General features: G+C 41.9%; 1 protein-coding gene and 1 non-coding gene across 3 annotated transcripts in view; one reads left to right on the forward strand and one right to left on the reverse strand.

The window, feature by feature from the left end:
- LOC124554721 overlaps nt 1–22393 on the reverse strand; it is a 127581-nt gene extending 105188 nt beyond the window's left edge. For both annotated transcript variants that reach the window (XR_006968422.1, XM_047128368.1), the window contains exon 1: nt 22301–22393. The gene's annotated coding sequence lies outside the window, so the exon portion shown is untranslated. The remainder of the gene's footprint in view (nt 1–22300) is intronic.
- On the forward strand, nt 15575–15649 carry Trnas-cga. The gene has a single exon. It is a non-coding gene; the product is annotated as a tRNA-Ser (tRNA).
- Nucleotides 22394–23474: the final 1081 nt, after the last annotated feature.

The raw sequence follows: 23474 nt of genomic DNA on the forward strand, positions 1-23474 counted from the left end.
TAAGCTATATGGTTTCTTGGGATATAAAATACTTGAGCTACTAAGTCAATGCTATCAAAAGATACGACCTTTTATGTTACATCTGTTGATATTCGCAAACTCACTCATAAAATCCTGTAGGGTACTTCACGTTGACCTCAAATCATGAAATTTGGAAGAAGCAAGCTTTCACAACTAATGTAGGCCTAAAGGAAGAAATCCGAAAATCGTTAATTCGTAATTACATCACCCGAAAAAGAGATTTATTTTGTGATTTGTTATCCGACTTCAAACCAAAAATTAAAAGATTCTCGAAAGTGTTAGAATTCCCAGGACCAATATCTTGCCAGTATCAATATAAATAACATGCAAAAGGCGCCGAGATTCTCGATTCCCGGGATGAAGGAACTGTCTGTATAAATAATTAAGTTTGTAGGGAATTTTGAGACCGCGAGTCCTATCGTACCTGGCCATTTTTTTATTTGTAAATATTTGTTATTCTATCTTATAATATGTAGATTCGACGTATGTAAGCGGTAAGATTCTATCAATAATCACGGTTTGGTGAAAATTCACATTATCTCACATACTTCTATTAGTTTTAGAAAGAGTCACTGTATCGACTCCATTGCCGGTACTATGGAACTGTATGAAATACTAAAGGAAAAGGAAAGAAGATGACAAATATCGTCAAGTTATTTTTAAGACACCTTCAGCCTTTGGAAATGAAAGTTGTACTGACAGATTCCATCAACTATAGCTGGAAAAATGGTAGGATGTTGTTAGGATTTTTTCGTAACCAGGCATGAGTATTCCTCTCTGTTCCAGTATTACGCACGTAATCGTAACTTCTTCATAAAATAATATTGCTTACTAGTTGACAATCTACGGAAAGTTGAGTAAATTCGCGAGAGAGAGAGAGAGAGAGAAAAAAAAGAAGTGCTTCCTACTATTTCGCTGTCGTCTATTCCGACAGTTAGATAGGCTGACTGAACCAAGCATCAACAAATACACTCCTGGAAATTGAAATAAGAACACCGTGAATTCATTGTCCCAGGAAGGGGAAACTTTATTGACACATTCCTGGGGTCAGATACATCACATGATCACACTGACAGAACCACAGGCACATAGACACAGGCAACAGAGCATGCACAATGTCGGCACTAGTACAGTGTATATCCACCTTTCGCAGCAATGCAGGCTGCTATTCTCCCATGGAGACGATCGTAGAGATGCTGGATGTAGTCCTGTGGAACGGCTTGCCATGCCATTTCCACCTGGCGCCTCAGTTGGACCAGCGTTCGTGCTGGACGTGCAGACCGCGTGAGACGACGCTTCATCCAGTCCCAAACATGCTCAATGGGGGACAGATCCGGATATCTTGCTGGCCAGGGTAGTTGACTTACACCTTCTAGAGCACGTTGGGTGGCACGGGATACATGCGGACGTGCATTGTCCTGTTGGAACAGCTAGTTCCCTTGCCGGTCTAGGAATGGTAGAACGATGGGTTCGATGACGGTTTGGATGTACCGTGCACTATTCAGTGTCCCCTCGACGATCACCAGTGGTGTACGGCCAGTGTAGGAGATCGCTCCCCACACCATGATGCCGGGTGTTGGCCCTGTGTGCCTCGGTCGTATGCAGTCCTGATTGTGGCGCTCACCTGCACGGCGCCAAACACACATACGACCATCATTGGCACCAAGGCAGAAGCGACTCTCATCGCTGAAGACGACACGTCTCCATTCGTCCCTCCATTCACGCCTGTCGCGACACCACTGGAGGCGGGCTGCACGATGTTGGGGCGCGAGCGGAAGACGGCCTAACGGTGTGCGGGACCGTAGCCCAGCTTCATGGAGACGGTTGCGAATGGTTCTCGCCGATACCCCAGGAGCAACAGTGTCCCTAATTTGCTGGGAAGTGGCGGTGCGGTCCCCTACGGCAGTGCGTAGGATCCTACGGTCTTGGCGTGCATCCGTGCGTCGCTGCGGTCCGGTCCCAGGTCGACGGGCACGTGCACCTTCCGCCGACCACTGGCGACAACATCGATGTACTGTGGAGACCTCACGCCCCACGTGTTGAGCAATTCGGCGGTACGTCCACCCGGCCTCCCGCATGCCCACTATACGCCCTCGCTCAAAGTCCGTCAACTGCACATACGGTTCACGTCCACGCTGTCGCGGCATGCTACCAGTGTTAAAGACTGCGATGGAGCCCCGTATGCCACGGCAAACTGGCTGACACCGACGGCGGCGGTGCACAAATGCTGCGCAGCTAGCGCCATTCGACGGCCAACACCGCGGTTCCTGGTGTGTCCGCTGTGCCGTGCGTGTGATCATTGCTTGTACAGCCCTCTCGCAGTGTCCGGAGCAAGTATGGTGGGTCTGACACACCGGTGTCAATGTGTTCTTTTTTCCATTTCCAGGAGTGTAGTTATTATTACGTGCAGAAGAATTTGATTGGTTTTAACATAAATTGCGAAACAAGTAGGATTATAAATTTTAGGGACTGAGTATGAATGACATTTAAGGACTGAGGAAGTGTTGGATTTGAATTATTGCCTTTGTGTCTTCTCGCGTGTTCCAGTTATAGTCTACAGTCTTCTATCATAAGCTTATAATTCGAATAAGCTAGTCTATTCTGAACTTGTAGTGTACAATATTCTACCAAGAGTCATTGCCTTTGGTGTCACTTGTGCGGGTATGGATTGCCTCGGTATTCTGTCTTAATAACTAAGCCAAAATTTTATTATTTAAGCGGATATCTTGCTCAAAAGGTATCAGGTTATTACCTTCACTTATAATAAGTATTGTGGGTATGAAACACGAAGACTCTTTAGTGAGATAAGATGGTAATCTTTCTTACAATCCTTTGCATATCTAAGTACCCTTGTACTAACGGATGACGAGCCCTAGTAATCCAAAAACATCTACGTTTCATTTTATAGGTAAATATAAAGCAGTCGGTTCGCGATTGTTTTATTCGGTTTATTTAATTAGTATAGAGGTAATAAATGCATGTGCCATATGTAAAAGTACTTGCTTCAACTAACGACATCTTGAATGAGAGGTGGAGCGCACTGCAACCCAGACACTCCCAGCGCTTGTTATTGGCATCTGTTAATTTTCAGCTGCCCGTGACAGATCCGTGACAACCACTGCAGCCAACAATTACTGGCGGTACCATTGGTCAGTAAAGCAACAGAGATGTAAGAAGGCTCAGCTGCTAACAAATTTCTTTTGTAGTCCTGAGTATGTCGATAGGCGCCTAACATTTGTGAAGAACATGCTTTATACACACCTTTCAGATTTTTTTGGTCACTGAGCAGTCACAGATATTTAACAGACTTCTTCATATGGTAGGGGTACGTGGTCTAATTTCGTTGTAGATATTTTCAGCCAATTTTTTGAAGCCATTATTTGCTCTCCGAGTAAATTGTAACGTACACCTTTCTAGAGACGTACTTCACGATCTCAGTTCCTTGTCCTAGTGAACGTCATTCTATCTGACAAGAAGCAATCTATCAGAGATAAAAGATAATATGCGTTCCTCAGAAGCGAGAGGTTCGTTTTATTGCTTTGTTTTCGTGGCTAGAACTGTTAGTGAAGCGGTATCGTGTGCACTGCTCAGATCCAAGAATATTGCTGCCTACTACAAGGTAAGCGTTTCTGCTGAAATAGACTTAAGTGTCACCCGTTAGGCGGGAGAGAACAACTTAACACCCGCCTGATTATTAGTAACTGAATGCTGGTGCCTTAGTCAATATCGTAAATTATATCTCCTTTATTCATGTTTTTAGTTGAAGAACAATGGTCAAAGCGTCAATAATTTTGTTTACAAGTAATAAATAATGGTCATCAATAGTTTTCATGGGGAAACTATTGATGAATGCCAAGGCAGATGGAAAAAGGCGTAGGAGTTTCGTCAGACGATAGTAGTGAATGTTAACCTGATTAAGGCCCAACTGGACAGCAGCAAAAAAAAAAAAAAAAAAAAAATAAAATAAAATATATATATCTGCCAGTATCTCGTCTCCTACCTTCCAAATTTACAGAAGTTCTCCTGCGAACCTTGAAGAACTAGCACCCCTGAAAGAATGGATATTGCGGAGACATGGCTTAGCCACAGCCTGGGGGATGTTTCCAGAATGAGATTTTCTCTCTGCAGCAGAGTGTGCGCTAATATGAAACTTCCTGGCAGATTAAAACTGTGTGCCGGACCGAGAAGTTTAATATCAGCGCACACTCCGCTGCAGAGGGAAAATGTCATTCTGAAAACATTCCCCAGGCTGTGGCTAAGCCATGTCTCCGCAATATCCTTTCTTTCAGGAGTGCTAGTTCTGCAAGGTTCGCAGGAGAGCTTCTGTAAAGTTTGGAAGGTAGGAGACGAGGTACTGGCAGAAGTAAAGCTGTGAGGACGGGGCGTGAGTCGTGCTTGGGTAGCTCAGCTAGTAGAGCACTTGCCCGCGAAAGGCAAAGGTCCTGAGTTCGAGTCTCGGTCCGGCACACAGATTTAATCTGCCAGGAAGGTTCATAACAGCGCACGGTTTAACGTGGGATCTGAACCGCATATCGTTTTGCCTGATCTTCACATCATTAACAGGTAAAACCTAGGCTAAAGGTAGGCTAGAATATTCCGTGATCAGATCGGAATTCGATCGTGCAACCTTTCGGTTTTCAGACACGCAGTTTGTCACAAGACAAATGAGATAAGGTCTGTTTCCTTTCCTCAGCGTAGCCATTCTAGTGAAAGGCCTTAAGAAGGGCTGTGGAACGTCGTTACCGTTGTCTGTTATAGATGATTGTGGAATCTGAGAGTGATGTAAGGGGGGCCAATCCTCTCGAAGAGAGCGATCGAGGTGGCCTAGTGGCAACTCACGGTACTCGCATTCGGGAGGACGGCTATCCTGATTCGGTTTTCCGCTGATTTCCCTAAAATTCCTTAGGTGAATGCCAGCATAGTTCCTTTGGAAGGGGACGGTCGGTTTTTCCACCATCCGTCCCCTATCTGAGTTTGTGCTCCATCACTAATCATCTCGTCGTCGTCGAGTAGTTACCTTAATCTTTTTTACTTCATTTCCAAGGACGCTAAGGGGTCATTAAGACCAATGTCTCCATCCGACGACGAAATCACCAACAGCAGTATCAGACCTGTCTACACCTTGTAGCAATGCGGCCTTGCCACAGCGATTTTCGTTTAATTTTCAACATCTTACTATTCCTTTACTGAAGACGTTTCTTCTCGAAATCAACATACTTTAATCCTCAACTCTTGTAGTCCTCACTTCCGTGTAATACTACAGTTTGTTAACAATTTTTACTTTTGGACCATCTAATTACAACTGAATGAAACTCGCTTTTCGTGCCATACGCCTTTCGCGCTTATTCGTTGCGTAGCATCTTCAGTGGCCTGAAATATGTAGGTATTTTTGTTCATACTACTTAGTTTGCATTTTGGGGCAAACAAAAGGCGAAATGCATATTTCACGAAAACTGTTCAGTTGTAATTACACGATCCAGAAGTAAAAATTGTCAACATGCCGCATTACTTTAATCCGTTTATATATATATATGTGTGTGTGTGTGTGTGTTTGTGTATTACGCATATACGGGGTGATTCAGCTATCTCTATTCATGTGTTTTATGCAACCTGCAATGCTTTCAAATACCGCGTGCAAAACTTTCACATTCCCTTGCTCGCAAGCTATTAGTCCTACAGAAAAAATGAACAGAACCTTTTTGTAGTAAATTTAATGTAGATAGTTTTTGTACTGTGATACGTTTTCGCTAGAGGCGGTAGTTTTCGAATTATTCAAGAAAAACATAGAAACGTGACATTCAAATGCGTTTTTCCTGAATAACGCGAAAACCGTGGCCTCCGGAGAAAACGTATCTCAGTACAAAATTTAACTGCAACATACTTCATACAGAAAGGTCTTGTTCATTTTTTCTGTATAACCTGTAAATTGCGCGTAGTGAGGGAGAGAATATGAAAACCTCGCGGATGGTTTTTGAAGATGTTGTGGGTTCCATAAAACCTATCGGTAGGGGCAGCCGAATCACCTTGTGTTTTCATTTATTTGGATTAATTTTTTGTGTCTTATAACCGTATTATCTGACAGCCTCTATCATTTAGAGGGACGATATCAGGCTGATAGAGCAAGTATTTGTTTAGTAATGAATCTACATTGTTTCCAGTAGCGTTACAAGCGTGAAATTATGTGAGTATGCAGCTTCTGCGTTACAGGTGAAGACAAAACCGACAGTTCGTTAGACTTTCATTATTTTCCGATTTATTTCGCCTTTTCAGCGGAATAACTCTACAATAGTAATCTCTTATTTGAACTAGCTTTTCGAAAGCTACTACATTTTTGCGAAAACAAGATGTTTCAGAGGAAGCATGAGGCATATTTCTACGTGCTTCATAGATGTTAATCCGGTTATGGAACGTGGAATTCGCCTATCAGACTTTACTAAACCCTTTAATTTTGTGATAATGTCAAAATAATCGTTATTATTACAAAGCCATCATCCTGATTTAGCGAACAACAACACTGCGTTAGTTATACCGCTTAAAGCAACCTGTCATTCAGAACGAAGTCTTCCTGAGAGGAATTCAATGTCTGGATTCGGATTTTATGTTGTTCTTTTGGGTATAAGCGGGAAAATATCTTTTATCAAACTTACTGCCTGAGCAGCAGCACTGCTTGATACATACATCTGCGACGTGAATAAGAATTCGCACCAGGAATTCGGAAGTTTTGCATATCACCCCTTTCCTTTCTCGTGTTAGCCACATCTCTCATCTCAAGCAGTTTTTACTTCATTAGATATATTATACTTTCTTTGGCTGGTAAGTTTATGCCACCATTTTTAGCCGTAAGTATTTCATAAGCAAGCAGAGTAATCGTAAAGAATAGTCTGAAGCAGTTTCTGCTTCGTTTGTGTGCTTCTCTGGAAGCTACGCTGGTAAGACTCCATCTCGATAATTCCTTCCTATCAACTACCTCTTCCAGTTAAACGTGACGTGAACCCACTTCGTGTCATCTTTCACAAACACCGCATTATACAGAGACTCTTTCCAAAGAGGAACTTCGCGCTCGGTCGTAACGTTCCTCTCTGTTACAGGCAGGTCTAGTTTCTTCAGGCATTGACTCCTTCGCTAATTAACCTGTCATCCGCATGACACCCTGGAGCTTGCGCTCTCTGTCTGTCAGTCTGTCTCTCTCTCTCTCTCCCTCTCTCTCTCTCTCTCTTTCTCTTTCTCTCGTAACAAAGACAGAGTAACGTTCAAAACCAAATTCTACGTTATAGTCTGTTCACCTGATCTACATTTGGACGCATGTAATCAAGGGTAATGTATTTAATGTAAAGCTGTGCGCTTCAGTATTAGGACAAACAATATATAGTTCCTAAATACAATATAAATGTAATAATTGGGAGTTACAAAATGGGGAGAAATGAAGTAGGGTAAGGTGACCTAAATATGATTTTAAAAATCCCAAAATTTGTCTATATTTTTGAAAGAAAAAGAGTAATTGTTAGGAGAAAGTTGTAAATGTTAGACTGTATTACTTGCTTTAAAACGACCTATTTAATATGTATACAAGTAAAAATAAAAATTGTGTATCATTTTTTGGAATGAAATTCTTAGATATGATAGGGCCAGTCCAGAGTATGATACACATGTGATATTGCTATGCGAACTGACGATAGAAGATCAAGGTCTTCAAAATGAGTTAAGGAACACACAAAACGATACATAGGTGTAACCTGGATTTTTCTTTGGGAATGTTTCTAGGCTATTTATGGCTGAAACGTACGTCAGAGGGAAGAAGAGAATCAATGTCTTTTTTTTTTCATGAACATCAGCAGGACCGTCAGACACGAAGCAAATTCCTCGTTTGATATTTCCCACCCCCGTAGCAAACGAAGAATTGGCAATTTCTCTATCACGTCCCTCTTATTAATAAGAGAAATGTATTTTTCATTTAATGTGAAAACTATTTTGTCCTTATCCCCAGAGTCTAGACCCATAGCTCCTAGGTCATTTTCCAGTACTTTTTGTACGGTGCAGACATATCTGTTGCTGTATGAATTCCTCTTTCCTCCTCGCAATTTAGCCAAGGCACAGTCTCCTCCACCTACATGTGCAGGCTCATTCATTACAATAGTATCTGGTGCGGATTCGTCAAAGGGATCGGTGTCACCCGTGCTGTTGTCACTCTTCAAAGATATGTCAGAATCAGAAACAGCATTCTCAGATTCGTTTATTTTTTGTGTACTTGCCACAGAATTGGCCACAGTCATGGCTTTTCTGGCTCTCCTGATTTCGGTCTAGTTATTTTTCAGCATTGAGTTTACTGTTCGAGGTGTCGTCTCTTTCAGACATGTTGCTGGCGCATGGGTGTGGCGGCAACCCGCGTTACACCGTTGCTTGGCTGGTGGCTAGACAATAGGCGACAGTAATCACTTTTAAGGATGAACTGTATCATGTTTTGGAATAGAGCGTGTCATATTTTAGGATTATACTGACTGTTTACTAATTATCTCTTGATAACAAGTGTGTCAATAATGAATAATTCAGCAAATAGAGTACAATTTTCTGTGTGTGTATCACAAATAAGGTAGGTATAAAGTCAGTATTTGCGAATACGTGGCAAATGTCCTATAAATTTGTGCACCTTATCCTATAGTTAAAATGGTGTTCCTAGAATTGTTGGTAGAGTGTTGGGAAACTATAGTTTTTCTTCGGTACTATGAAGACACTTGTACGGGCTATACTGGAACACTGATTGCGTATTTGGGATCCATATTTTGTTCAACTAGCAAGGGATATGGAAATGCACCGCGAACATTCGCGGAAGAGTGTAACAGAAACGCCTGAAATTGTCAGCCAGCAGTCACTTGCAGAAGTACGCTTAATATTACAAAGAAACCCACTTAGAAAATTCCAATAATCTGTTTTCACGACGCTGGCTACGACTATTCTTGAATTTCCTAAATATTACATTAATAAAAGCGCTTCCTGGGACATACAAGAATGATTATTCCAACGCTTCATCAAGAAATGGAAGGTAATGGAGCACTAATGTGTAACAAAATGAAAAATATTGATTAGGATTTAGCATACAGCGGACGACATGGTTATTAGAGATGGAACATAAAGTTCGAATGGGGAAGCCAATCATCCGTGTCCTTATCAAACACATCATTCCGAAATTCCACTTAATCGATTTAAGGAAACTACGGTAGACGTAAACCTGTCTGTCCGGATGATGATTCGAACCACATTCAGCCCAGTGCTACTGTGATTTCTTCTGCGAAGGCTAGATGTCATCGAGTAACTGTTCGTACCCTATCTTCACTAGTACCTTCCTGAAGTTCCCATTTCTCGATATATGGTGATTAAGAACCACTGATTAATCAGTACTGACTGGAGCAGCCCTAAATTTTCGTGTGAGTCAACGTTGGAACAGTAGGAGCAGCTGATATCTTTCTCACATTTTGACCATTTATATGAGTTCAAGGAAACAGAAGAAATTCCAGTACTGGGAACAATACCGCGAGCTGTTCTCTATTTACAAACTCGTGAAAGAACATTGATTTTCTTACACTGGTTTACACGATGCCACCTCATCTGCTCATCCAATGTGGAATTCCTTAGTCTTAAAATATTGCAACTAATCTTCAGATCCTCAATCGCTTGATGGAGCTCCATTGCATCAAACCAGCTGTGACTCAGCTTCCCATTGCGCAGCTAGTACGCTAATAGTAGGGGTGTATGTGTTGCGGTGCGTTTAGATATTATACACGCGTAGAGATGCTGACTCGTTGTGACAGTGAAGTGTGATAACCCTCTAAAACATTACAAACGCCTGATTAACACGTTGAGCGCGGAGCCGATTTTACTGGCTTTCCGTTGAGGCGGCAGTCCTAAGTGCCGGCGACTGCTTACCGTGTGTTGAGTTAGCGCAGAAACGGGCGCGTAATAATGCGCCTGCAGTGGCAGAAACGCATCCGACGTACACGCCGTGTTTGCCACCTAACATACAGGCGTTACTCTGAACAAAATCGCTCGGCAATTGCCGCCGAGCTAGGTAAGTAAATAAAATATAAGCACACCACTTGACGGTTGCTGAGTTGTACAAACGGACGTGGTATGCTAAGAAGACAACCGCCAAGAGACGACCATTCAGAGAAAGCAATAGAGGTGTAAGAAGTGCCTAGTTTCACAGCGATTATTTTCAAAACGCGTTGTTGCCAATTGAAGCAAAAATGTCACGAGAAGAAGGGAGTGACTCATCAATTGCGTTATTTGTACCACATAAACGTCGCCATCATGCGACAGTGATAATTCGTCTGATGGTTCAGTAAGTGTTCACAGTACGTGGTTTGATCCAGGAGACAGCAGCCGAACATTGTGCATTTTACGAGTGCCCACGTTGCCAAAATGAGTGATGAAAATGTGCAACATTGTAACAAAGTCTAAGATTTTTGTAGACTTTTTGTCACAGATGAAATAATTGAATACATCAGTGAACAAACAATATAGAGGCTACACAAACGGCAATAGCAGCGTGTGCCAACAAACAAGGTTGAAATGGACTGATTTTGTGGCTGGGATTGGTGAAACGTCGATCCATACATTTCCACTGGTCCCAAGACCCACTGTTTGAATAACCATTACCGCGAAAGGTAATGAGTAGAAATTATTTCGAAATTCTGCTGAGAACGCTGCATTTTGCACACAGCACGAAAGTTTGTGCTTCAGAACGTATCTCAGAAGTTCATTTCATTATCGACGAACTGAACAGAAATTTTAAAACAATATTATGATCCTGCCGAAACACTATGTATCGACGAGTGTGTAATACCATTATGTTCAGGCAAAATACTAGAAACACAGGAGATACATGTATGGAATTAAAATATTTAAACTGCCCTGCGACAATCGATACTGCTACAGTTTTAGAATATACACTGACAAAGTATTTGATAAAGAAACTATCACACCAACGAATGTTGTGTAGAATTTGCGTCAAGATGTATTCAATAAATGTACAGTATGTACTGATAATTCGTATGCCATTGTAGATTTGGCAAGCAAACTCATAACAAAGAATACTCATTTCGTCGGTAAGCTTCGAGTAAATCGCCATAGAATTCCCAAAGAAACTGTAACGACCAAACTTAAACGCAGAGAATTGAATGCAAAAGAAAATAGCCAAAGAAGTAGTGTCCTGAAATTAAAAGACAAAGGAGTCGTTTTGGCTCTTTCGACCAAACATTTAAATGAAATGGAAAACGTAACTACCAATAGAGTCTTTTATCGAACTCCAAAAACGCTACTGAATGTAATAAGTGAAAAACTACTATTCGACCTTTCAGATCAGGTGAGTGCATTTAGCAATCCATTGAGAAAACAGTGAAATGGTATCGAAAGTTAGCATTCAATCATTTTTTTTTTTTTAACATCGCTGTTGTGAATGCGTTATATACGGGGTGACAATTATTGAACTATATGAAAAAAATATAAATTATTTACTAACTACGGTCTGTACACACTTTATTCAACATGTAAACGTCCCTACAGATATTCCGATTTAGGTTATGACATGTTCGATATGCCTGTCATCATTAGTGATGATGTGGCGCAGACGGATAGCGAAATTCTGCGTGACCCGCTGAACTGTCGGTACATAGATGCAGTCGATGACCTCCTGAATGGCTAGGCAATGGTTCTGGGGCCATTGCAGTCTATAACATATCCCCACAAGAAGGAGTTGCGTGTATTCAGATCTGATAATATGGCGGACAATCGAGGCCCATGTCAGTGGTCCCTCGTTACCTCAGAGCCAAAATACGGCCCTCAAAATGCTCCTCCAGGACATAAAACACTCTCCAGCTTCGATTGGGTCGAGCTCCGTCATGCATGAACCACATCTTGTCGAAATCAGGGTCACTTCGGATAATGGGGATGAAATCATCATCCAAAATCTTCACGTACTGTTGGGTAGTCACCGTGCCATCAAGGAATATCGCACCGATTATTCCGCGACTGGAAATTGCACACCACACCTTCGCCCTCTGAGGCTGAAGAGACTTCTCCTTCGTGAAATGCCGATTCTCAGTCCCCCAAGTGTGCCAATTTTGCTTATTGAGGAACCCATCCAAATAAAACTGGGTTTCGTCGCTAAACCAAACCATTCTAATTCCCATCACGCCCCGTGGCCAACCGTGCAGTTTGAACGTCCTAACGCAAACCGTTCAGACGTTATGACGATTTTATTTCATATACACTGAAGAGCCAAAGAAACTGGTACAGCTGCCTAATATCGTGTAGGGCCCCCGTGAGCACGCAGAAGTGCCGCAAGGACGACGTGGCATGGACTCGACTAATGTCTGAAGTAGTGCTAGAGGGAATTGGCACCATAAATCCTGAAGGGCTGTCCATAAATCCGCAAGAATACAACGGAGTGGAGATCTCTTTTGAACAGCACGTTGCAAGGCATCTCATATGTGCTCAATAATGTTCATGTCTGGCAAGTTTGGTAGCCAGCGGAAGTGTTTAAACTCAGAAGAGTGTTCCTGGAGGCACCCTGTAGAAATTCTGGACGTTGGAGTGTCGCATTGTCCTGCTGGAATTGCCTAAGTCCATCGGAATGCATAATGGACATGAATGAATGCAGCTGACCAGACAGGATTTTTACATAGGTGACACCAGTCATAGCCGTATCTAGACGTATCAGGGGTCCCATATCACTCTAGCTACACACGCCCCACACCATTACAGAGCCTCCACCAGCTTGAACAGTCCCCTGCTGACATGCAAGGTCCATGGATTCATGAGGTCGTTTCCATACCAGTACACGTCCCTCCGCTCGATAAAATTTGAAACGAGACTCGTCCGACCAGGCAACATGTTTCCAGTCATCAACAGTACAATGTCAGTGGTGACGGGCACGGTTGAGGCGTAAGGCTTTGTGGTGTGCAGTCATCAAGGGTACACGAGGTGGTCCTTCGGCTCCGAAAGCCCATATCGATGATGTCCCGTTGAATGGTTCGCATGCTGACACTTGTTGATGACCCAGCATTGAAATCTGCAGCTATTTGCGGAAAGCCTGCACTTCTATAACGTTCTACGATTCTCTTCTGTCATTGTTGGCCCTGTTCTTGCAGGATCTTTTTCCGGCCGCAGCGATGTCGCAGAATTGATGTTTTACCGGATTCCTGATATTCACGGTACACTCGTGAAATGGTCGTACGGGAAAATCCCCACTTCATCGCTACTTCTGAGATGCTGTGCCCCATCGCTCGTGCGCCGGTTATAATAATACATTCAAACTCACTTAAATCTTGATAACCTGCCATTGTAGCAGCAGTAACCGATCTAACAACTGCGCCAGACACTTCCCTTATATAGGCGTTGCCGGCAGCTGCGCCGTATTCTGCCTGTTTCATATCTCTCTATCTGAATACGCACGCCTATACCACCTTTTTTGGCGCTTCATTGTAGTTCAATATTTGTCACCCTGTATATTCCAAGACGTGACGGAGCAGAAAATATTATTCGCAATATTTCGGGAATAGATGGCAGATCCGTTCAGGCGGCATTCACATGAAGGAACAACAGTTAGCGTCGCTAGAAAGAGAAGCGAACACGAGTTGGATACAAAGGAAAGAAAGACGCATAAAGTGCGTAGATATTGTTCTGAACGTTACCAGACGGACACAAAAACATTCGGGTGCAGTGCAGCTAGAAAACCAACTAAACAGGCAGTTACTTTTTGTAATACGTGCAAATCTAAACCCCGTCTTTGTAGTGAATGGTCTAATAAACTTTATTAAAATTACAGCAATTGTTTTTTAACCTTGATGCTGACGTCTTGATGGGATTATGTCGTCCAAAAGAAAAGTGCACTGTCAGTCTGTACGGACTAAAAAGGAACTCCATGAAAGAAATAGGCTACATCACAGATAAATTTACGAAATGACGTCTACAATTCTACGAACATCAATGTGGGATGGATAAAACCAGACTCACACAGAAAATTTTCAGCATCGTAGTCCAAGTACATTAAAGATCAGATGGGTGTAAGAAACGTAATAAAACCAAGAATAGCAGAAAATCTCACAAGAAGAAATTAAGGACAGAAAAAATTCGGAAATCACATTAGAAAGAACAACACTGAACAAGTCTCAAAAGAATAAACATCAGGGAAGAAGTGGACGGAGGAAATGGAGATATAACACAATGGATTGATGAAGAAGTTGTAGGAAGAGAAAAAAATGAGGAAAAGGAAGTGAAGCTGTGGCTGTCTCAAGTTCGCCGTTTTGGAGAATGCCGGACTGTTTCTTCATACTACCTCACACTATATGCGTTGCATGTCTTGGACTCCGAACCAGTGAAGAAATTGTTAGGTTCCATTGTCACATACAGACAGCTTACTGCCGGGCATGCGTTATTACAACATAGAGTATCACAAAACTGTATCTGCAGGATGAAAGAAATGCATTTGAAAGCACGTCAGAGTTGGAAGGGTTACCTAGACTTTAGGCGTTTGCGACGTACAGAGGGAGATCAGCATTCAGAATTTTTGGGAGATGATAAAGTTGTAGAAGCAGCAGGAATAGGGACAGACAAAACGTAAAAGAAGTTGCTCAACCATTGACGCAATGAGTGCCCATTATGCGGAATCCAATGCAAGAATGACGTATAATAGGACCAAGAGACGAGTATGGAGTTGTGCAAGGTTCAATTTCGTCACCCCTCTTCTACAACATTTACATTAGGGACGTACATAACACAGTCCTGGAGAAGATGGGAGTTCTGCAATATGTAGACATCGAAGTATCTATGTATATGGAGATCCCAGAATGAGATTTTCACTCTGGAGCGGAGTGTGCGCTGATATGAAACTTTCTGGCAGATTAAAACCGTGTGCCCGACCGAGACTCGAACTCGGGACCTTTGCCTTTCGCGGGCAACTGCTCTACCAACTGAGCTACCAAAGCACGACTCACGGCCGGTACTCACAGCTTTACTTCTGCCAGTACCTCGTCTCCTACCTTCCGAACTTTACAGAACCTCTCCTGCGAACCTTGCAGAACTAGCACTCATGAAAGAAAGGATATTGCGGAGACATGGCTTAGCCACAGCCTGGGGGATGTTTCCAGAATGAGATTTTCACTCTGCAGCGGAGTGTGCGCTGATATGAAACTTCCTGGCAGATTAAAACTGTGCCAGGTACTGGCAGAAGTAAAGCTGTGAGTAGTGGGTGTGAGTCGTGCTTCGGTAGCTCAGTTGGTAGAGCACTTGCCCGCGAAAGGCAAAGGTCCCGAGTTCGAGTCTCGGTCGGGCACACAGTTTTAATCTGCCAGGAAGTTTCATATGAGCGCACACTCCGCTGCAGAGTGAAAATCTCATTCTGGAAACATCCCCCAGGCTGTGGCTAAGCCATGTCTCCGCAATATCCTTTCTTTCAGGAGTGCTAGTTCTGCAAGGTTCGCAGGAGAGCTTCTGTAAAGTTTGGAAGGTAGGAGACGAGGTACTGGCAGAAGTAAAGCTGTGAGTACCGGCCGTGAGTCGTGCTTCGGTAGCTCAGTTGGTAGAGCACTTGCCCGCGAGAGGCAAAGGTCCCGAGTTCGAGTCTCGGTCGGGGACACAATTTTAATCTGCCAGGAAGTTTTATATGGAGATTGCTTCTCTGAGGCTCCTCAGCGAAAGAAACATAATCTGGAAGGCGCATATAAATCATATTGGTCAGAAGTATTAGGGCTTATCAAATTTATAATGAAAATTTATTGAATTTATTGAGGATTGAGCGTCCGCACAGCCCTGCAGCCTTACCGGGAATGGTACGCCCAATTATTGATTGCGGGAGAGGTAGCCACGCATCTGCGACAGACAGCTGCCGTGTCAAAATTAACAAATGCCAATACTTTGCGCTGGGAGTCTGCGTGGGAGCAATTCGCTCCGCCTCAGCCAATGCAATATTAGTTGAAGAGCAGGAGCTTCCAAGCCGTCCACGCAGAGGTAACTTACTATCAGTTTCCTTGCGAAAAAATCTCAAACCGGTTACTACAATTTTCAAGCGATTGCTTCAAATTTACTCATACAATGCTTGATTGAACTCGCTGCGTTACTGAAACATCCTCCATCAGTACAAGAGTTCTGAAACATTTAGATTGTTTTCAACAAGATTATCTGGCTATCTTGACTACACAGTTTTAACGCTTCATACCCACTACAATTCTTCTAGGTGAAGGTAATAAATGGCATTCCTTCTGCGCAAGGTACCCAATTAAATAATACAAATTTGTTGCAGTTTTAAGACATAATCCCGAGACAGTCTATATCTGCACTGATGGCACCAGAAGCATTGAATATTGGCAGCACATTCTACACTCTAAGTTTGCAGACGATTGATTTATCCAAGCTAGCGACGGTCATATTACATTTCCGCTTGCTGGTGGCAACATCTTCATACGTGTCATTAAGGGATTCACTATCTGCTTTCACGATTATGAAAAGCGTTAGCGCCAGGTAGACATAAAACGCTATAGCATGTAAGATCGTTGGCGTGCTGGTATCGATGGGAGAAAAAGACACATCATTTAACATTACTTGGATGAAATCACATAGTGCGGTGATTGGTAACGAAGTTGTTGACCACTTATTCATAAAAGTTGCTAAAACAGATCCAGGGAACACCTGTCTTAACCTTTTTGTGCAACATCTACCATTATAAAAATGGCTCTGAGCACTATGGGACTTAACATCTTAGGTCATAAGTCCCTTAGAACTTAAAACTACTTAAACCTAACGACATCACACACATCCATGCCCGAGGGAGGATTCGAACCTGCGACCGTAGCAATCCCGCGGCTCCGGACTGAAGCGCCTAGAACCGCACGACCACCGCGGCCGGCTCTACCATTATAAAAAAAAAAACACTTTAATTTCTCTGGTAACAACGCTGTATCTATGCCAGGTCTAGAAAGTTTCTCCTAGTCGTGACATACTGTCAGACTATACCATACACAAGATAATAATTCAAATTTAGCTTGATCACAAACCTGTCTATGAACAGATGAAACGTTTATTAAAATGATTAAGGAAGGCATAGCGTAGTCTTACAGGAGGACCTGTGGAAGATTGATCGCCCAAAGCTATCTTCAGAAGAGTGCCGCGTAATTTCTTTTCAACAGAATCAGCGCCAGGGGCAAAAATTTTTGCGTCAACTTTCCAGTAAGAAATTACGCCCGAGCTGCTGCCTCACAAACTGCGTCAAACCATTCAGTTCCCACCACTTTCCGTTTCATTCCCGATAACGCAATAAATAGAATGTTCCTAATTAAAGACATGACGTGTGAAGAACAGTGACCACTTTTAACATCATGAAGAAAGTCAGACACCGTCTGGGTCACTTTTTATGTTTATCCGGATTACCGGTTTACTGGCATTCGCAACCATTAGATTTTCATCTAAAGACGACCTGTGGTAAAGGTCGAAATGGGTAACCCAAATAAACCTAAGAAAGTTGTCCAGAAAGTATCTGTCTTTCTTCATTATAAAAAGAGAGATACTTGTGACAAGATATGGAGATGCTTACATTCCGTGGATCAAGCTTACGTCGGTCTGTGATTAATAATCTGGATTTGCTTTCAGCAAGAGCAGCGTTCAGATCCCGGTGACCTGTCTGGAATGTCTAAATCACTATCAGAGAACTTTAAGTTCGTTCCAGCAATGTGGCTACAGGTGGTTTCTCCGCTTGTTCTCCTTAAATCTAACCAGTGTTCAGTTCTGTGTAATTTTTCTATCAACATGAAACTGAAATCTAACAGAAACGGAAGATCAGAAATTATTTTCAGATTTTACAGTGCATGTGAAAATGTTGGAACTCAGTAGGTTTTAAAAATATATCGTAATTTCACAGGTTACATACCCGAGATCAACGCGTACCGTTACCGCTAGACTCAAATTGCCACAGACGATAAAGCGGAACAGAGAGACGTAAAGTCTTCGTGGGGCTTTAACGAAAATTTATTCAGTGGAATACGATGTGGTATTTTGAAACAAATAGAAACTGGATCTCATTTTATCCATCCTTTGTTAATAAGGCAGTTTTCAGAGACGTTAAGAGAAGTAAAGAAATAGAAATATGAAATAAGCGTTCTCAGTCTTGATACGCTACAGTCAGAACACAGAAATCAAATTCTCGAGGTCTGCTTGATGGGAATTACTTTTCCTGAGGCTAAAGGAAACGAAATTTTTTATTGCGAGGGTAGCCTGTGCGCTGACTGTCGACGTAAAAGAATTTCAGAACCGGCAGCGAACGCTTTCTGATCTGATTACGTTTGAGAGGTGGGTCGTATAGCCATTAGTGACGGGGTTCGCACCGGAGCGAGTGTAAGGACCTTCTCGTATGATTGTATGGGAGGTAGAGGGCTTGTACAGGACAGTCCACTCTAGTGACTGATTTTAGTATCAAATGAAGGAATGTGCACTGTAGTCCGCCATAAGCAGCTTCCGCCATTTTCTACAGTTCTTGCTGTTGCTAGATATGAGGGTGTATTATGTGCAGCATCTGTAAACGCACATTTCAGTGCTGTATAATACATTGGAATATATTTTTAATTCTTCAGTTGCAGAATATTAATGCAAGTAAAATTCTATACATTTTTAATACTTGTTATATAGCGTTTGGACGGAAAGCCATACATCATCGATCGTGCGCCATCTTGTAGCTTGCAGTAGAAGGTCTTTTACTATGTAACATGGGATATTTGCAAATTAACTGGGTTTCGTTAATGTCTTCACAATTTCACCTGTCTGGAAATTGGAGGTTTGTGTTAATTTATAGTAGTTTCAATTTTGAAACGCATTTTACTTGTAAAAAATGATAGCTGTCATTTGAATATGAAATAATAAAATGTATTAAACTTCTATTAAAGAGCTGACTAGAGGCGAAAGTCTGAAAAGTGTCACAATACCCTCCGCTACTGTCAGTTTAAGGTGATAACCTCAGGCACTCGCTAACAGCTAGGTTTCTGCTCATTCCATACAGGAAAGTTACTTCCATTACACTCTTACGGTAGATATGGCCGGTATTTGTGCAATGCTGATGAGGATAATTAATGCAGACTAGGCGCCACACCTTCAGCAACCCTCGTATGTATAAGGTAACGAATCTCATCCAAAGTCAGCAACTTGCTGGAGTAGTTAACACCTCGGCATTTCACGCTATACGGCTGCAAGTCTTTGGACACAGACTGCTGTACTTTCCAAAGGCTCCAACCGTGTAACTCATAGCTTGTAGGTCCTCCTTTTGTTACTATTACGGGTTTCAATAATCGGCGAAGATTTTTGACCACTGATTGATAAGGCTGAAGACATAATTTGTTTCCTTTCTTTTAGGAGCGTGGTAGACAGTCGTTAGCGAGCTTCTGGTTGAGTGTATTTTGTACACATGTGACACATTCCATTACTTTATGTTACGTTAATCATATACCATGAATCTGATGGAGAAGGATGGGATGCGAAAAAAGTCGAAGATGTGCATTTAACTTAATTTAAGCGCAAAACAGTAAAATAACATTACAGTTCTAATTATACATGAACCTAAAATATTTAATTTAAAAGTTTCTGTGAAGATATACTTCAATGGAGCACAAAGTTCAGAAAGTTCTTTAATTCCGTTTTAAACTACACCACATTACTTCCATGACATTTAAAGTGATTAGATAGATTGTTGAATACATGAGCAGCCATGTATCTGACTTACTTCTGTACTAATGTTAATCACTGAGGTCTTAATAGAGGTTGTTTTTGGTGCTAGTATTATACTCACGCTTTTCATTATTTTTATGAAAATAGAAACATTAGTAATAACAAAAGATATTGATGATATATGTGTTGTAAATTAATTGTCAAAATACTCTGTTTTTTGAAGAGATAACTGCATGATTTTGAATTAACACTAGATATAATTCTTAAAACATGCTTTTGTATTCTGTAATTACAATTCCTGTAACTTGAATGTCCACAGAAAATAATTGCGTAACTCATTGGTGAATGGAAATATGCAGAATAAGCCAATTTCATTGATTTTATAGTAGTAGTTTTCAGTTGGGTGGTTAAGAAATTATTCCAGCTTCCTTCAGACTTGTAGTCTACAACAGTTGATGATGTTTGGTAGTTGTTCGTACGGTACGCTTCAGAATTCGGTGGAGTTCTTCAGCTTACCACTGCGACAATAGGTTGTACTGCCTCCCTAGCGTTCCCAGTCTCTTCAGCTTCGGTGATAGTGAGCGTCTGATGCAATGTGTGACATTGTAGGTCACTGCAATCACGCCCATGCCCTGTTCGAACTAAAATAAATTCCCTCAATTTACCCTTCCTGACAGAAACGTCTACAATTTGTTTTCACATTGCGCCTGCATTTATTAACTTAGATGCTTACGGACACACATTATGCTCTGGGTGATGTGTCTGTGAACCTTCGTCCTTATCGTGCACTGTGGCTGGTGATGTTCGGCATTGGCGTCTGCGGGTTGAGGTTCATTATTTGGATATTTCCGTGGTATCGCAACATTCCTGAAAGACTCGTTTACCACTGTGGAAACTCACTATATTTCCTCTTGGAGTATTACATTTTGCGCTACTTTTCATATAATTGTACAACACTACTGTCTTCGAGCTACCTCCTGAACTTAAGCCTTACTGGCGGTAACCTACCTGATCACTATATATAGAAATTCATTGTTGTTCGTGAGAACGATGGTATTTTCTCAGTTACTACATAATTCTACTCTGAGTGGTAATTCGGATAGAATCTTGTCAAAGAACAACGCATTGTCCAGAATTAGAAACCAAGCCGGTCCGTAGCAAGCAACAGTAGTCGCCTTGATTAACTATAAATACCAACAGAAACAGCAAAGACATTCGGACAGAGGTATAAGCCGTCAGCACGTACTGAAAATCACGGGAAACATAAACAGTCTGGTGTTTGAGTTCCCTCTAATGAATTAGTCAAGTGTCTTAATCTTTGCGCCATAATCTCAAATCCAGCACTGGAAATGTCGCTCCATGTTCAGAGACATCATTTCATATAAGGTGGCTGATAGATGCCAATTTATCTGGGTTATAACTAGAGGACTGCTTTAAGGTATAATACGCTAAAGCAATGAAGTTTGTCGATATGCGAGATATCCTATACAGTTCAAGTACAATGAATTTTCTGTTAATTACCATCGAGTTCGCGTTAAAACCATCTATCTACATCTTAAATATGAAAAGATTTGCCACCTACTGCACTGATAAGTGAAAGCTTTTGAAAGAAATTGAAGAATAATTCATTCAGGATTGAAACATCTTATGGAGACTTTGCTGCATCCATCCGCAGCTTTTTCAACAAGCTTTGAAGCTCTTTTCCTGTAATATTCAGAAATATTGAAATATTACACTGCAGGTTGCTGTACACAATATGATGAGTTCAGATTATTTTATCCTAAAGTTTCAGATTTTAAAAGTCTGCCTAGAAACGACACTTGACGTTAACCGAATGAGGCGTAGTTATGAAAATGACTTATTTTCGTGGCTCTTGGAGCAAAATTTTCGAAATATTGCCGACTAACCTACAAGATATTTCATTTTAAGAACCTCCGCTACAAACAGTGGCAGTAATTAGGCAATGACATAAAACGAGGAATGTGCACAAAAACCTTAAGTAATTTTCTCAGAAAAGAGCAAATATTGCAATTTGTACTGAGATATTTTCGGTTAATTTCTTTGCTACCAAATTAACGACACGTAAAACAGGTAAAATCTGATTGGTGTCGCTGTCAGATGCTCGGAACGTGCACCGGTGCAACAAGTTTGGCGCTCGTTAACGCGTGTTTGCCACGATATTCTGCATTCCCTGATCTTTCCATCAAATAACGACAAACTATGCCTCATCCTGGTTTCTATTTTCCCTTATCCTGAGAAGTTTTTCGAATTTTACCTACAGAGATTTCCTTCTTCTTCTTTTAGAAGCAATTTACTTCTTCTGGAAACTGTGAAGGTGAAGATATTTATCCACAAGAAAACGGCCAAAATCGCTCCCCTGGGCCTTCTGGTAACCAGAGAATCGGAATACAATAGTAGAATTGACTTATTTCGCATGTGCGCAATATCATGTGCAACATAACATTTTTGTCATTTACTTTGGAAAATAATGCAATTTCTCACAGTTACTAGTCGGAGAATACGCAAGCGGCGGATAAATGTTGTTGACAGGATGAAGGATGGATGATGGCTGCGCGACACTTACCGGCACTAGCAGAAGACAGCAGAAGAGCTGGTGGCTGGAGACGAAGCAACGGCTGCGGAAAGGCGGCTCAAAGTGGGCACTCCGGCGCTGCCGCCGCCTATTTCTACGCTTGCCCGCCGGGCGCACCCTCGGCAGCGCATGCGCACAACCTCTGCTTAAACAAAATCTGCGCGACCAATCGCGTGTCTTCACTACGGACACCGGCACTAGGTTTTCCTTGTTTTATTGTTACTAGAACCGCAGACGTAATCGTTGCTCGTGTGGTGTGGGAGAATTGCAGTTTAATTTGTAACTGGAGTCTGTGGTGGCCCAAACTTACAAATGCAGACGTCTAATGACAGAGTAACAGCGTGGAAAACATTTAACGTGAAATGGAGGGTTCCGAAATATTTTTTCGTATTAAATGACCCGTTATTGTTCGTGCAGCGCCATTTTCAGTATTAAATTTTCGACAAATTATTCGATTAATTTCGCCATTCGAAAACGCGTCTAATAGCTACTCACGATGTTCCGAATTACTGATAAAGGGCGAGCAGGAACAGCAATGTTTATTCCATTGACTAAATTGTCGTCGTCGTTTACATGAATGCGATCCTTTAAGCTATGACGCATCTCCAAAGGCTTCGTCTGCCTAAATCGGTGCTGTACAAACATCATGATCCACTGAAACAAATTCACCCAGTGATAATGTCCCGCAGTCGAATAATGTAGAAGCTTTCCCACATATATCGTTACATTTCGACTCATTTCAATATCCGCTGAATGTTGATGTGCTGAAGAATCTTGTACTTCGGAGAAACTAGCATGGCGAAAGGAATTTTTAATTGCTTTAGTGTGAGAAAATGCCATGCGGAATAAGACTATGTGACAATTTTATAGATAATAAATCGTTGATAAACAGACGAAGAAATCTAATTTTGCTTCGATTTAAGTAAGCATTATCATGTAGTTGTTTTCGATAGTGGAATGCCGGCCGTTGTGACCGAGTGGTTCTAGGCGCTTCAGTCTGGTACCCCGCGACCGCTACGGTCGCAGGTTCGAATCCTGCCTCGGACATGGATGTGTGTGATGTCCTTAGGTTAATTAGGTTTAAGTAGTTCTAAGTTTTAGGGGACTGATGACCTCAGATGTTACGTCCCACAGTGCTCAGAGCCATTTGATAGTGGAATTTAAA

Source organism: Schistocerca americana, chromosome X (assembly GCF_021461395.2).
Source record: "Schistocerca americana isolate TAMUIC-IGC-003095 chromosome X, iqSchAmer2.1, whole genome shotgun sequence".
Taxonomy (NCBI): domain Eukaryota; kingdom Metazoa; phylum Arthropoda; class Insecta; order Orthoptera; family Acrididae; genus Schistocerca; species Schistocerca americana.